Here is a 17,878-nt window from a genome sequence, read left to right on the forward strand (position 1 = left end):
TTTAAGGGATATTGAAGGTCAAAGTTAGATTTGTTTAAAAAAATTTGCGTTTTTGTTTGAAATTTCGTAACTATCTAACACCTAGACATAAAATTAAGCGCTATAAACTTTCTTGTAGGAAATTTACTGCTTTTCAAAAATGGTATCCAACACTTTTTTCCTTAATCCAACCATTTGAGTGATATCGAAGCTCAAAGTTGATAGATTTAAAAATGAATGTTTTTCGATTAAAATTCTATAACTCTCCAGCAAACGAATATTTACGTAGGCTTTGAACAGCTTTTCGTCGAAAATTTACCGCTCTATAAAAAAGGATTCCTTAATTTTTTTGATCAACTCAACCGTTTAAGAAATATTTAAGCTCTAAGTTGAAAGAAAAGTTTCACAAACCAACACAAAATTTTGCTCTGATGATATAAAAAATTTCTTTTTTTTTAAGCTTAAATATTTCTTAAACGGTTGAGTTTATCAAAAAAATTAAAGAATCATTTTTTATAGAGCGGTAAATTTTCGACGAAAAGCTGTTAAAAGCCTACGTAAATATTCGTTTGCTGGAGAGTGATAGAATTTTAATCGAAAAACATTCATTTTTAAATCTATCAACTTTGAGCTTCGAACTAACCACATTTTCGGAAATACTCTTAGATACTAATGGTTTCTTACGAGCTTTTGAGCTCAAACACATTTTAGTACATTAAATGATGATTTATCTGAGAAAAATGGCATAAAATATTATTTTTTCAGTTCGTAGTCATCGATATCTTTTAAAATAATTCACGTATTTTGATGTTCATTGTGACAATCAGCGCGTTTGACTGAGTTTTTGAGCTAATTGAATTTGGAAATAATTAGTGGAGTCGTTTCAAAGATATTCGCGAAAAACCGTTTTTTACCATTTCTTTCACCGACGATATTTCTCGAACAAATAACCCGATTAAGATGGTTGAGGTGACAACCAAAGCGTCTTATGACGTTCTACCGCTGACAACATTTTGAAAATGTTTGATTCAGTCGATTCAAAGATATTCATAAAAAACCGTTTTTTACAATTTTCTTCTCTGACGATATATCTCGAACGAATTAGCTGATTCGAATGGATGTGTCAGCAATCGACGTGTCTTATCAATTTCTAGAGCTGATTAGATTTTGAAATCGATCGTTGAAATCGTTTTCGAGAAATTTAAAAACAAAACAAAAAAAAATTTTTTTTTTTTTCGTAATTCTTAATTATTTTATGATCAAATAATCTGAAATTTTTAGGAAAGTTGACGGCCAACAACCTCCTTCAATTGCCGTGAGAACGATTTAAATCGGTTAATTAGCTTAAAAGTTATAAAAGATTCACATGCACACATATACACACACACACGCGCACGCAAACGCACACACATATGCATACAGACACTCGGACGTCATTCTGAAAATAGTCAGAATAGTTTTCTCGGACCTCAAACCATCGACATCTGATGAAAATTCGATATTCGAAAATTGGGGTAAAAACAATAAATTGCCGAATTTTAAAAAATTTTCAATTTTTTTAGCGGGAGTTACAGGGAAGTTAAAAATTGAGCCATCGATTTTCTCTTATTTAAGGTGATTTTCGTTTCAAATTACAAATCTGTAGTAATTAACAATCTATGGGCTTATATAGTTTGATATGACTATATATAGCTTGATTTGGTCATATAGGACTTGATATAACTATGTATAAAAACTGAATTAAAAAAATTTTTTTTTTTTTTTAATTATTTTGGCAACGCAGAGATTATCAGATCTGCAAATAATTGAATTTCTAATCGAATTGGAAATTATTAATTCAGAGATAAAACGCTAGACTTATTAATGACCGCACCCGCTTCAGTAGGATTCGAACCCGGAACCTTCCGTACGAGAGACCGACGCTTTGACGACTAGGCTATGCGACCAACAGTTACAACGAAGTTTAGTTGTGCTAAGTAAGATTGAAAGAATATAATCACTTTCGAAACAGCAAAATATAATCATCAATATGCTGTTAGTGATGTCAAAAAAATTTCTTATGTTTTTTACACTACAATATCCTGTTCATGAGTAATTGTAATAGTCAGCTCAAATTTTTCATATAAAAAAACTGTATGTTTATTTACGACCATGTATTATTATATAAACCTATATATAGTTATATATATCCATACTTAGAAACAATCGAAAACTATATATTCCCATGTATTGTTATATATGTCCGATTAAAGTTACATGTGGTCATATATAGAATTCGAGATGTATAAAATTTTCATGTTCGTTTTTATGTATGACCATATATTATTATATATAGCTATATATAGTTATATATATTCATATCCAATAACAATCGAAAACTATATATTCCCATGTATTGTTATATATGTCTGAATAAAAATACATATGGTCATATATAGAATTCGAGATGGATAAAATTTTTATGTTCACTTTTATGCATGACCATATATTATTATATATAGATATATATAGTTACTAGGGTGGTCCTTTATTTTGGACATTTTCGAATTTTTATGCTCCCAAAGGCTTATGTGGTTCGAAATAAATAAAAAAAAAATATCCTCAAGTTTCAGGTCTCTATCTCAATTTTAACCCGTGCCGCACAGCGATGTAAGTTTCCCATTTTAATAACACGGGGTTTTTGGCATTGAACTATTAATTTTTTATTCCAGCTAAAGTAATCGTTCGAAAAATTTGAAACTCTGTAGACTTTATCCTTATATTAGCAGCTGCTCCTCAGAATATTTACAGATTTCCACCTACCATAATTTTGGGGGTACAGCATGATAAAAAAAAGAAAAAAAAAATTCTTTATTTTTATCTAAAATTTTTTTTAAATAACATCAAATCACTCAGCATCCTTATCAGAAGTTCTTACTTTTTTTCATTCTTGCACCCAAGTGGGTGAATGGCATATCTTTGTTGCACTCATACAGTAATCAGGAGCTTGGGACGAGTTTTTCTTTTGAACAAACGAATATTTTCGAAAAATTAAAGCGCACTTTGCTAAATAAGACAATAGTGCGTTAATGTGCAGTAGAGTGTATCTTAAAAGGATTTTTCGAATTTATTACGATCACTTCTCAAAATAGTTTTAATTACAACAGGAAAAATTCCCTTAAAGTTTAAGCTCTTAATTCTAACGGGAAGAGTTTCCACAAAATTTTTTTTGTGATTTTTTCAAGAAATATTTTTGTTTACGTTATTTGGCTTTGTGTCTTTTTCAAAAATACATGATGCATTCAATTGATATCTGAGATCTGTATATTTATGCCACTAATCATATTATGCCTTAGTTTAACATTAATTAAAGATTATCAATAAATTAAATTTCTTTCAATATTTGCTTAAATAAATTGGTCACCTTTAAGTTTGTTATTTGTTTTAAGCAATAAATAATAAATAAAAGGTTGATAGTTATGTGTATTATAATATCGAAATAATTATTTATTTACAATTTTCTAACTATAATAAATTATTAACAAAATAGATCTTTTTTATAAATAAATATAATGAACTTAAAAAATCACAAAAACAAAATTTGCGGCATGTGGTCCCGTTGGAATTAAGAGCTCAAACTTTAAGGGAATTTTTTTCTGTCGTAATTGAAACCGTTTGTGAGGTGATCGTGATAAATTCAAAAAATCCTTTTAAGGAACACTTCACTGCACACTCATGCAAAGTTCCTGATTACTGTATTAGTGCAACAAAGATATACCATTACCCACTTAGGTGCGAGAATGAAAAAGAGTAAGAACTTCTGATAAGGATGCAGACTGGTTTGATATGTTATTTAAAAAAAATTTTAGAAAGAAATAAAAAAAATAATTTTATTCTTTTTTTATCATGCTGTACCCCCAAAATTATAGTAGCTGAAAATCTGTAAAAATTCTAAGGAGTAGCTGCTAATATAAGGATAAAGTCTACTGAGTTTCAAATTTTTTGAACAATTACTTTAGCCGAAATAAAAAATTAATCGTTCAATGCCAAAAACCTCGTCTTTTTAAATGGGAAACTTACATAGCTGTGCGGCGCGGGTTAAAATTAAGATAGAGACCTGAAACTTTGAGGATATTTTTTTTTATTTATTTCGGACCTTATAAGCCTCTGGGAGCATAAAAATTCGAAATTGTCCAAAATAAGGACCACCCTAATACACTGGTCACAAAAATTAAAGGATAGAAAAAAAATCCGAAATTTTTAGGTGATTTTCAACATGCTGTAATTCGGTGAAAAATGATCGTAGAAGAAAATTGAAAAAAGCATATTGTAGCCTCAAGTTTATTGTTTTCAGATCTGGACCTCAAATTTTTTTATCATGTACGGTTTCGGAGTAGTCATAAGAAAACCAAGGGAAAAAAAATTTTCAAAATTTTTGCTGGTCTTTCAATACCTCTCCGGCCGTCAATAAATTTCTTTGAATAATCCGACCGTATGACTTTTCTAGGAAATTTTATGCCCTTTCATTTGGCGGCCTATAAAAGTCTCTACGACAATTTGGCGCCGAGTTATCATTGATCAAAGCAAAAAAGTCCATTTTGGCTTTGATAATCAATAACTCCAGATGTATTGGTCGTACAGAAAATGAAAGCAGGGTTTTGAAAACTGGAAAACATTCTCGATAAGGCCAAATCAATGGCATTTGATAGAAAAATTTTTTTTAATGCGATATTGTTAAGTAAAAAAAAGGTCAAAATTCACAAATTTAAGGATATTCGGGAATCTTGCTATAACTTTGGATATAACCAATGAACAAAGGATATCTTCGTCTTTTTTTCAACCTCAAAGTGACCTGAAAAAACCCTGAAAATTTCAAATCGCTGCAATTCTTCTTTCTTAGTGCCCCGAAGCTTTAAATTTATCGATTTTGTCAAAAATCACCATGATTGGTAGTTTCTCGGCTTTTGTTCATTCTTTCGATTTAAAAATGTTTTTCTTACGAATAACCTTCATTTCTTTGATCAAAAAGATTGATTGTCGAAAAAAATTGAAAAAGCAAAAATTTTTTTTTTCAAAATTTTTCTTTTTGTTGTATCCGCAATAATTTATCATTGTCAAAAAAATTCCTCAATTTTTTTCTACCGCTGTAACTGCATCTGCTTTAAATGTCAACTTAACAACTGTTACGTCTAGCAAAAATTAGACGATTTTATTTTAATTTTATAATTTTTAAATAAGTAAAACAGAATAATGAGAGTATACATTAAGTGCCTCGCTGGTCAGTTTTAGAAATCGTTTTGGTGCGTCCCAAAAGCTTTTAATGGCTTAGAACCAAAACAAACAAATAAATAGGAATTTTATGAGTTTTTGAGTACTAGATAAGAGCTGAACACATTTTAAACTCATTTAAAAAATGTTTAACTAAACAAATGACTCATTTTTAATGTTTTAACTAAAAATATTTCATAAAAAATTATTTCATAGTCCGATAAATAATAACATTTTATTATTTTTATAAATAATAAATAATGTTTAAAGGTTCTAGGTGGAAAATACCAGACCCAGTAAATAATATAATATTCTATAAATAAATCATTAATAATAATTAATAATCAAAGGTTCTAGGCAGCTCGCCAGGCCTGATAAATAATAACTAATAATACATAATATTTTAATAAATAAATAATAATTCATAATAGTAAAGATGATGTACATGAGTACATGATTTACATGAGTATGTATATGTATGTGTGTGTGTGTGTTTTGCTCACGTGTAAATGTGTTTTCGTTTGGGTGGACACATATACGCACACATATGTACACATATTGTGTATATTTTTATCGATACATATTTTTTTATGTATGTACATTTTCGTTTCTTAGCATATGAGCATACACAAATATTAAGCAGACTTTAAATGTAATATCAATAACTTGGTCTATGGATATAACCACGTTTAGTCAAAGCTACTTTGTCAATCCAAGATTTCAGTAATACGTGATTAAATTAGCATTGCTGATACATTTATATATGAATATGTAATTTTCGTAACAATTTTTATATCGTGGATCAAAAATCTCAGATTGAAAAACTGACCTTCGAAAATTGGCTTTAACCCTAGTAAAAATGAACAAGGGCCGCCGTCGTTATAAACTATGCCTAAACTAGCGTAAAATCAGGACCGTGCTGAAAATTTTCGAAAAATATACCGTCCGTTCTGGCTGCCAGATGTCATTTTTTATTTTCTTTTTAGAATAGGCGAGTTGTTTGCTATCATGATGGTTTTTTCCCGTATTGAAGATCCACTGAAATTGTGGGAGAACTGCTGAGATGATCTTTTGGAAGACATGTGGAGACAAATGGACAGAGAACAAGAAAACGTTGAGTTAGTCCTTGACATAATTTACAATCAATCGCTAATTCATCTCGAACAAATGGTCATCTTTATGTCAGGTAAAACAATATCACAATCACAGTATTTAGCTGAATTAGCTTATGACACAACTCAACTTACCGAAGAAGTCACAGCAAACGTTTTAAAATTAAATCAAGAACAAAAAGAAGTCTATAATGAAATCTTAGATAATGTTGCTTCTGATCGTGGGTAGTTGTTCTTTTATGATGCTCCTGGTGGCGCTGGAAAACCATTCTTGATCAATTAATTGCTTGCTAAAATTAGGAGTGATAAAAATATTTCACTTGCTGCTGCTTCTTCAGGAATTGCACCTACTTTAATCGATGGAGGTAACCCAGCTCACTCTGTTTTTAACTCACCCCTGCATTTTAATCATCTTGATTCTGCTCTTTGCAGTATATCTAAGCAAAGCGAAATAGCTCATGTTCTTAGCAAAGCAGAAATTATTGTGAGGAATTAATGCATTATGACTCGTAAAAATGGTATTGAGGCTCTAAATAGAACCCTAAAGGACATAAGAAATTCTGACTGACTTATGAGTGAAATAACTATTTTTTTGGCTGGTGACTTTAGACAGACCTTACTTGGTATACCACGAGGGACACGTGCAGATAAAGTCAAATCATGTCTAAAGTTATCAATTGTATGGTCTTATATCGAAGTTTTATCCTTGTGAGTCAATATGCGTGTTCATCTTAAAAGTGATAGAAAGGCAGAAGTTTCCCAAATTACTAATAGATATAGGAGATTGCAATATTCCAGAACAAGAGGAAAAAATAAATATACCGAATAACTTTTGCAAGATAGTTGAAAATTTGGTGACTTTGACTGACAAAATATACCTCAACCTCCATCAGGTTGGATTAGATCGCATATTTTGGTTGAGACAAAGAGATATTCTCACTTCAACAAATGACTTAGCTAATATTATCAACACCTTTCTGTTGAAAAAGCTTTTAACTGAACAAATGAATTAGGAATCTATGGATATCTTAATAGAGGAAAAAGACACTGATCGTAATCCTGTTGAATTTTTGCACACTTTAAATGCACCAGGGATACCATCTTATACTCTCTATCTCAAGATTAGAGCACCAATGTTGCTATTACGTGGTTTAAACCCTCCACAACTGTGCAACGGTACTAGGCTCCAGGTAAAAAATATCAGTAAAAATTTAATTGAAACAACGATTTTCATGGGAAAATATGTAGGAGAAAACGTATTCATTCCAAGAATTCCTTTCATTCCATCGGACTATCATTTTAAATTCAAGCGTCTATAATTTCTTGTTTAAGTTCATCATGCCATGACTATGAACGAAGCACAAGTACAGAGTTTAGAAATAGCTGGAGTGGATTCGAGAACTGACTGTTTCCCGAATGGCCAGTTGTATGCGGCATGCTCAAGAGTTAGTTCATCTAACAACTTGGTCACTCTTTAACCATAAAACGGACTGGGGATCCTCCATGTAAAAAAAAGGGTGTTCCCTTTACACAATACACATTTACACAATACCTTATGGGTGATACGAAAACGTGTGTACTGGCAGAGTCACCGACTTACTGAATCTTTTACTCATCAAGTCATCAATACAAAAAGTATTACAGGAACGAGTTTCGCTCTTCAAGAGTTTGTAGATAATAAAAAAAGTACTAGGTTACTACATCAAGACTTGTAAGAAATATACATTTCTCATGCAGGTATCCATGGAAAATATCGAAAGTATGTCCATGCTTGAATTCTGCGGTTGGACTTTTTCGTATAATAGTCCACATTGAAAAAAAAGTCATCAGATTCGTACATTTAGATATTTACTAATTATCTGTATATTTTTCATCATATGGAATTATAGTAGCCCATTAATGTTGATAGTTGTACCGCATAAATTAATATTTACATAAAAATAGTTCAATTAATTTCTGAACGATCGCAAATAATCAAAAATCAGTGATCAAAAAATCAATTCCTTTAGTTTGCCGTGTACATATAGCAAATCAATTTTGTATTTGTTTCAACGAAAAATTCTATAACTTAACATTTTTTCAATCAAAGCTGCTTCAATTTATTGAAAACTCACACAAAAAAATGAGTTCGAAGTGCGTAACAATGATTTATAAATAAAATGATGCAAAATTTAATAAAATTTTTTTGTTAATTGATTGAAAAAACTGAACACTTACAAAAAATCAATGGAAACTTTCAAAAATCGAAACTGTGCATCAAACTATTTTAAGGTCACAAAAATTAAATGTCTTTTCTCTGAATTCTATGTGTTTAAAGTCAGTTTTCTTTTCTTTTTCTATTACCGATTATCGAATAATAATTTACTTACTGTCTATTGGATTAGTTTTCTGTTTTTTGTAAAAACTGTCTGAAACTGATTAAATTATTAAACACAATAAAAGCGTTTGCAACGATTTCGAACACGACAATGTTCTAGTTATTCCTAGCTAGTTGTTGGCTAGATACAATTGTTCCGTCGGTCACTTATTTTACGATAATAATAGTATAGCGGTAATCATAAAGAAATTTTAATAAATCCGATAATTTTGAGAGGTCAGTTTATAAACGAGTCACTTTTCTCACCACCAACGAACAGAATAGTTTTTCTGAAAATTTTAAATTTTATCTTGCTCACTAACAGTTATCACAAACAGAAACATTAATTTCTAATTCCTAAGTCATAATTTTTTATGTATAATTGTCAGAAAAATTGCAAATAGTTCAAACAAGAGAATTCATTTAAAAAGCAACACTTATTGAACGGTATTCTATGAGTTGTAAGTACGTAGCATTTTCTGGGTTACAGTCAGTGGAATATCAAGCTATTAATAAGAAAGAAGATCACCAATATTATTTTTAGAATGTACTATGTACAAGCTCGAACTTTATCTCTTAAAACTCCTGAATAAAACTTGGAATTGTGAGTTCCGAAGAATATTTTAAGTAATTAAATTGATGTTTAAGGCTATGTGAGGTGATGACTCAATTTTTAAGAGTAAATCTAGTTTGAAGACGTATGGAGCAGAAATATACTATTCATTACAATATACTGCCAGAAAAATTTAAATTTTGTCGGGTTATTCAAGTATAGTAGCTTCAAATCCAAATAAACTCAATTTATGCTAAAGAAATAAGCGATTTCTCATAACTAAAATTTCATTAACATTTACTGATATTTTATCTGATATTAATATCCGCTTATGGATATCTATATGTGTAATACTGTAGTCGAGGTCATGTTTAATTTTGTCTTATTCGTATCTGAGTGTCGATGGACTTTTTAATTTTACTAAAGTTGATATTAATGTCAACTTGAAACTATTGAAATGATACATCCTGGAGTCAGCTTGTGATCCGACAGAAGCAAATTATTCACATCAGACATAGCTGTAGATGCTTATATTTATGGGTAGTTATTAAAAGCTTGCAATAATTTGATAGTTCATTTAAAAATAAATAAGTTTGACTTATCCGATAATATCCCTAATTAAAAACTCCGATTGAATCCGATTGAATTTGATTGAAACTCAATCAGAATTCTATCAGTTTCAATCAGAAACAAATTTTTAATCAGAAATGTTCGGGAGCGTTCGGGGTCTCTGATTGACTTTCAATCGGATTCAATCGTAAAAAATTGTTTTTTTATTTTCTGATTGAAATATTTCAATCAGTTTTAATCAGATTCAATCGGAAAATAATAATTTATTTCTCGATTTTTTTTTTCAATTAAATCTGATTGAATCCGATTGAATTATTTTAATCAGTTTCAATCGGAAAATAACAGTTTTTTAAAAATAATTTTCCGATTGAATCCGAATAAAACTGATTGAAAAAAATTCAATCGGATTTAATCAGATTCAATTGGGAAAAAATAATTTATTTCTTGATTATATCCCAATTGAATCTGATTAAATCCGATTGAAATATTCCAATCAGCTTCAATCGGATTCAATCGGAAAATAATAGTTTTTTAAAAATGATTTTCGGATTGAATCCGATTAAACTGATTGAAAAAAATTCAATCGGTTTTAATCAGATTTAATCGGAAAAAAATAATTGATTTCTCGATTTTTTTCCGATTGAATCTGATTGAATCCGATTGAATTATTTCAATCGATTTTAATCGGATTCAATCAGGAAATAATGATTTATTTCTTAATTATTTTCCGATTGAATCCTATTTATTCCGACAAATAAATTCCAATTAGATTCAATCGTAAAATAATCATTTTTTGTCGAGTATTTTCCGATTGAATCCGATAGAAGATTCTCAATCAGTTTTAATCGGATTCCATCGGAAAACAACAATTCGGATAGTATTAATAATTATTAAAATTCGAGTAGATATGCATTTCATTGATCATGAATCCAGCAATTTTTAAAAAATCCGAGTGTAGAATTTTATCTGTCTTTTTAATTTAATCAATTTTATAAAAAGTTAAAACAATAGCATTTTTCAAGATTATATAATAGTTGCTGGCGTAACTAGTAGGGTAAGTGATTCATAATATGTCAGCGCGATGCGTTTAGCACGAGTCGCAGGTGCGCAGGCACGAGCGAAGCGAGTGCTTACTGCGCACCGGAGACGAGTGCTAAACACATCGCGGGTGACGGATTATGACTTACCCTACATGTTGCGCCCATAGTTTTATTCAACTCATATGCGCTATTCACGTTTTATTAATTGCCTAAAAAGCGAAGTCTCAATAGCTGTTTAGTGACATGGTGAAAAAAAAACATTCGGCATCAAAACCTTGGCTACTCAATGGGTAACAACAGGGAATTGTAATTACCCAATATTCAGTAAGAACTTGAAAGATAGTCACGTTTATTTTCATTACGTCACAATGGCCGGGATAGTAGACATCTTTATTGCGTTTTGACAAATAATTTTCCTCCAGTCGGTAAACGGCCATTTAGGGTTCGCATTTTAGGCATGATAAAACGTGAATGGCGCGCATGAGTTGAATAAAACAATTTAACAGTTTTTTTTAGAAAACTGTATTGATTGAATTATTATAATGTATGAATGTATGAAAGTTATTGATATTAAAGCTTATCGATAAGTTTCTCTCGCGTAATAAGTATTGTGATACAGCATAATCATTTTTTATAAGAGCACAAAAATTTTTTGGATGCTTCACTTCCTATTTCAAGTTTGGTCGACAGTATCGGAAAAATTGATATAGGTATCGAGCCGACATTTTTCTCCGAGTGACATCTTATTACGAAAGCGCATTAGCATGTTTCGAATACCCAGAAAATTAAAATAAGTTTATAAATTATTATTATTATTATTATTTACATTTATGAACAGTTCTGTTTTTGTCCATAAAAACAATTGAACACATACCAATTATTATAATAAAAAGGTCTGTTTTTGGTCTACACCCGATTTGAAACAGACTAAATATCATCCGAAAATACGTCTAATATTGGCCTGGATAATGACTTGTTACTTCCAGCTAAATGCTGAACGTTGTATTTTATTGCTAATTTCTGTTTTATTAATTAAAATTGAGCCGACGACCAGATTTTACTTTTTTTATTATCATTTTTATTTCTTAATAATATTTAGTGATAAGACATGACGTAGTTGTAAAATGCTTTTAAGGGATTTAGACTTGTTTGCTTTGACATTTTTTTGAAATGCTAGAGCAAACACCTATATGTAATCTTAATGACCCCTCGGGCAATCGTACAGGCCCAAAGGCCATCTGGAAACACTTTTCGTAGAAAACCAAAAATATTTATCAACAAAAGTGTAAGTGGAATATATTTCTAGTTATAAATAAATATAATCTTAATCCCTTACTTTCTCTTTGAGTGCACTTTTGTCAAGACATCTTGGTATCACAAAACAAATAGAAAAATTAAATTTTAATGACGAAATAGTCATTAAATAAAATTCAATAATTTAAAACAAATAAAAAAATATTCAAATAAACAATTTAAAAGAATAAATAACAATCCAATGAATAATTTTTTTTAAACGTAATACTTGCTAAAATAAAAGAATATTCAAATAATCGAATTCTCAAAGAATATCTAATAACCAAATAAATAATTTCTAAAACGTAGTACTTCTTAAAACAAAAGAATATTCAAATAAACAAATAATTCTTGCAAAAAAATCATGAGTAATTTAAAATTTAAAATAGAAAATATAATTTTTAAATATTGTAAATTAGAGTCGGCTGACTAGCCAGCTAATAATATTTTCTTTTTATTATAATCTTAATAATTTTTACTTTTTAATATTATAAATAGAGTCGGCTGCTAGCCACCTATTTTAAATTTAAATTAGGGTTTAATTGACTAACAAAAATACTAGAAAACTTATAACAATAAATAAATTATATAGGCTAAACGCCAATCAAAAAAATATAATGTTAATTAAAATTAATATTTTAAGTTAACAAATCATAGCATTAAAAAGAATAATAAATAAATTTAAACATTTAAATTTGAAATATTATTATCAGTAAAATATTGTACATGTGGATGGATGTGTGGGTGCGCACGCAAATAGGCCCACATAGGGGTGTGCCCTTACCGCTTTCCTAAGGTGAAAATCTTAGAGAAAGGGAAAGGACCCATAGGAACTGTGTTTCGATTGGACACAATTTTCCCCCAAACAATAGACGAAATAGGATCCGATAAGAAAACATAAAAAGGGTCGATAAACACAAAAATAGTTAGTCCCGGACAAGAGTTCCATTGAGGCAGTGAAGTTCAAGTCACAGTGTCTTCACAAAAGTTAAGTTACACTAGTTCCGTACTTGTTCAATTAAATACAAGTGTTCTCACACTTTTACACTAGTCCCGTACTAGTTCAGTTTTTATACAAGTGTTCTCACACTTTTACACTAGTTCCGTACTAGTTCCGTTTTTATACAAGTGTTCTCACACTTTTACACTAGTTCCGTACTAGTTCAGTTTTATACAGTTTTCTCACGCTTTTACACTAGCTCCGTACTAGTTTATATTATACAAGTGTCCGCACTCTTACATTATCGAGCGTTTTATTAAAATTAGTGGTTTCATAAGTCTAAATTTAACGGTTAAAATAAAATTGTAAGCGAAAGTAATACATAGAGTCAGTGTAAACTACGACTATACAAACATCCAGTTGCTGCGACTACAAGTACTGTAATTTTTAAGTTTATGTTGTATTAAAACAAAAACATTTCCAACACACGGAAGTATCGTGAAAGTTGTATTGTATTCAAAATTCTATAGTCCTCTTTGGTTATTAAAACAAATTTAACTGTAAATTAGAGTCGGCTGACTAGCCACCTAATACTTTTATAAAATAATATCAAGTTTATTGTATTCATATCATCGAAATTGTTAATTGTATAATATAGAGTAATTTAAATTGTATATCCAACATCTTTTATTTCAACACACCTCCCCGATAATTACATTCAGTGTGATCCCGGTCTATTGGTCGAAAGACTAGGGCCGAAAATAAAAATAATAAATTGTGTCCAAAATCACGATACAAGACACCACATTTTGGACGTAACAGACTAGTACGGACGAAAACAGATTAAATTCCTATATAAAATCATTACGATTTATAAACTTGAATTAAAGAAAGAATATTTGAATTTATCATTTATTTTAAAACAGACCTAATTTTTGACCCGGGAAAAAATTTATTTTTTAGAATTTTCTAGCTTACAAGCCAATCAGCGGATTTTTATGCACGACAGATATTTTTGTAGAAAATTGAACGCTCTACAAAAAAAGTCTCATCATTTTTTTATAAATCTGACTGTTCAAAAGTAATTTGAGCTTAAAGTCAAATTTATAGTAAATTTTGAGATATTTCTACTTTTCTGGCGAAACTATCAGTCTTATCAGAAAATCTCATGGAAACTTTTTTGTAGGTAATTTCATTTCTTAAAAATTATTAGGAATGAAATTTTTCGAAATTCCACATTTTTTACTAGTTATTTTCATTTCAATGTCAAGCTATTAAACAAATAGTTTTCCGATTGATTTTTTATAAATTCTAAAATACATTTTTTGAATTTTAACTTATATTTTTCAAATCAATTTTTTTCCTGGGGGTGTTTAATGCAAGGATTTCCATATGCTCCAACTAATAAAAAAAAAGTTGCTTGAACCAAGAGAAAAATTTCTTAGGAGAAAAGATAATATACAGAGGAGAGGAAATTCACCGGTGCTAGGCAATAACAGTGGGAGTAGTTCGATGATCGCCACTAGATAGCGCCTATCACTTTTAGTGTCCCTGGTAAGAAACGTAGCTCAGACGTATTATATTCCGAAATTGGAAGCATTTATGACACGAACACTCGTCTGTTCGTCGACAGAGTGACAAGTGCCATTTTTGGTGGTAATATAGTATATCTTGTATTACTTCATGACATGCAATCTAATTGTTAAAATAGATTTAATGGTGATTTTGAAATATTCTATTTTTCAATTTTGAACCGTTTCGAATGATTTTTATTCGCTTATCACATGCTCCAATTTTCGAATTGATTTGAATTGATTTTGTTGACCAGGAATAATATATAATATTATATAAAAAATTTTTTTTCCCGGGAATAGGTAATTTTCGATTAATTTACAATCGAAACCTTCCGGAAGTTTCCAATTAAATCCGATTGAAACTGATTGAATGTCAATCAGAAATTTCCGATTAAATCTGATAGGACGTTTTCAATCGGATTCAATCGGAGTTTTTAATCAGGGATAGGATAATCAGAAGACTTGATTAAAAAAAGGCCATTTGGAATCCGAAATGAAAGTAGACTTCTCATTATTTCTTTATTTCGAAGTTTTGAGATATGATTGATTTTGTATAACTTATAAACCACTTGCCTGAATCACTTAAAAATGTAATCAGCTTTAAGCCTTGGAGAGCTCTTCCGAATAACACCAAGAACACTCGAATCAGTTTATTCGTTCGAAAAGTATCATCTGACAAAAATTATTCTTAGGTAGATGTTTTCTAAAATCTAGGTATTGTATTTGTTCTCATGGTCGATTTTTCAAGAAATTTTGTCATAATCTATCATAATTGACTGAGTAGAATTCAAAAATACAATTCTTTGAAAAATTTACATATGTATGAATGTGTAACGAGGTAAATTGGGTTACTTTATCGACCAAAATCGTGATTTGTCACTGATGGTCACCTACCCTACCTACAACCCCAAACGAGTGTTCAATTAAAATTTCGACTTGTCGCCGGGCGCGCTAATTGAAAATACTCTTACGCTAGGCCCAATCATAATTAATTAAGGGAGGAGTTTTCCGATCATTGCCGAAAATAATAATAATGAATGAATGATAATAATGAAACTGCAGAACAGCAGCAAAAAAGAACAGTGGTGACCGGAACGACCAGACTGAACAGACGTTCAAAACAGAGACAGCAGGACTGGGTAACGACTTAGACGCACCCAGGGACAGACTCAGTAGGATCGGGCAACCATCTAGACGCCCAAGGTTAGAACCGGGAGGACCAAGTAACCACGAGAAAATGCACGGACCAGGACCAATACCGGACAACCGACGGAGAAGGAATCAACGTAAATCGTATTAAGTATTTTGTAAAATATTCCCGGAATATTTATTAATTAAATACGCAGTTATACGTCGTGTCCGCGGAGTATTGTCGTGTCTATTAACGTGTAAATAATTAATCGAAAAACCGGACTCGACATAATTAGCTTTGTTATTTCCAGGCAGGTCGTGTGAAGCATTGTCGGAAAATTCTTCTGGAAATTTCTAGGCAGGTTGTGTAAAGCATTCGCCGGAAAATCAATTGCAATCTAGTCATAATTATCTAGTCATTAATATTAGGATAAATTAATTATAAGCAGGAATAGGGAGTAACTCCTCAATAGCTGCTCATTCTTTAAAACTCCCCACTCCTGAGGAGTTAAACTCTCAGAAAGAGTTTCGTGCACACGAATATACATGCCTAAATACTCTATGCTTACAGCCCTCATAGCTCTGACTCTCACGAGGAGCAATGAGACTATAGCTCGTCACGAGTATACTCCTACTACGAGTTTTTCCATGGGGAGTATTTGTGTTAAAACTCGTAAACGAGAAACTCCTGAAAGGAGCAAACTCGAAGAGCAAATCAGAATAACTCCTCCCACCACTCGGTGGAAAATTTTTCTTGAATGACTGATTATTTTCAAGCGTAATCTACCATATCAACAACCCTGAGATAGTTATTTTCTAAAATGTCCAAAATATTTCATAATAGCAAGGATATTTAATATGCTAAAAAATAAAAATCTTTATGGCAAAAAAAATTATTTTATTACTATTTTAATTGTTTCTATCAAAGGCATAGCTAAAAATATTTTGACTAAACAATTAAATTATACGTCATTATATGCAAAAAAAAACTTAAATACAAAGCATAAAAAAAATATAATTGAAAAAAACTTTCTTTATTATTAAAAATAAAATTTTCAACCAATTTTCGAAAAAGTCATTGAAAAAAATAACTATTATTCTCATATTTTATCACTTGTGAAAAAATGTTTCTGTAAAATTTTATACTGAAAATGGCCTGGTAAAATTTTATAAAGTGTTATAAAACTTTATGAAGTTTTGTATAATTTCATAAAATTAGATGAAATTCTATAAAATTTCACTGTAAAGTCTTCAAAAATTGTATAAAATTCTGGTGTCATCTAGACACTGCAAAGGATATGATTTCGCGGTGATAAAAGTTGTATTACTATTTTTAAAAAAGTTATTCAATCGTTAATTGACATTTTTTTTACGGGTTTGTGTTGTCATAGCAGGCGGTTTAAAAGTTGAAATAATTAATCTATAAATTTTTTGCTTCTTGGAGCCCATTTTATAAATATACTCATCAAGATGACGTCATGAAAGTTTATAAAATACTTTTATTTCATAAATTATTAATTTTTGAAGTAACAAAAAAATTAAAACTAAATAATGTATGTTAAATGATTTTTTTTTAATTTTCAGCTACACGGAAAAAAAATATTGCGCTCACCACTCAACGGTATCGTGATATTCACTCTCCTCGGTTGGGTATCCGTTGTATACGGAAAGTGCTGGTCTATCGGATCGTGATTATCACGATCCAGGCAGATCCCGAAATCATAAGATCGTTTCGCTATAGTAACGATCCGTTTTGTTATGAAAACTAATTGGAGGTTAAAATAGATAAATTTACAACTTTAACTTCATTACAATTTTATTTTTAGCTGGCATTAATAATCCCATATTAATAATTCTAATAGGTGCAATAAAAAATAATTATTTAATATCAAGAAATGTAAAGTAATAGAATATACGTAATTAATTGATGTAAATTTTACAGTCTTTTTTGTTTCAAAGATAAATTAAAAAATTAATCGATAAAAAACAGCAATTCTTGCATTAGATATATAATTAGTATTTTTTCATTGTCGTTGTGCGCTTTAAAATTAATAATTTTATAAATAAACACTGTATAATTTGC

At 30.1% G+C, this 17,878-nt stretch overlaps 1 protein-coding gene across 4 annotated transcripts in view; it reads right to left on the bottom strand.

Moving 5' to 3' along the window:
* Positions 1–9,210, bottom strand: part of LOC130664536 (ATP-sensitive inward rectifier potassium channel 12-like) — a 312,330-nt gene extending 303,120 nt beyond the window's left edge. For 2 of the 4 annotated variants that reach the window (XM_057464484.1, XM_057464482.1), the window contains exon 1: positions 8,708–9,210. The gene's annotated coding sequence lies outside the window, so the exon portion shown is untranslated. Of the gene's footprint in view, positions 1–8,555 lie in introns of all 4 variants that reach the window. The other 2 variants (XM_057464483.1, XM_057464481.1) reach the window with 2 other exon arrangements.
* Positions 9,211–17,878: the final 8,668 nt, after the last annotated feature.

Source organism: Microplitis mediator, chromosome 3 (genome assembly GCF_029852145.1).
Source record: "Microplitis mediator isolate UGA2020A chromosome 3, iyMicMedi2.1, whole genome shotgun sequence".
In the NCBI taxonomy this organism is placed as follows: Eukaryota; Metazoa; Arthropoda; class Insecta; order Hymenoptera; family Braconidae; genus Microplitis; species Microplitis mediator.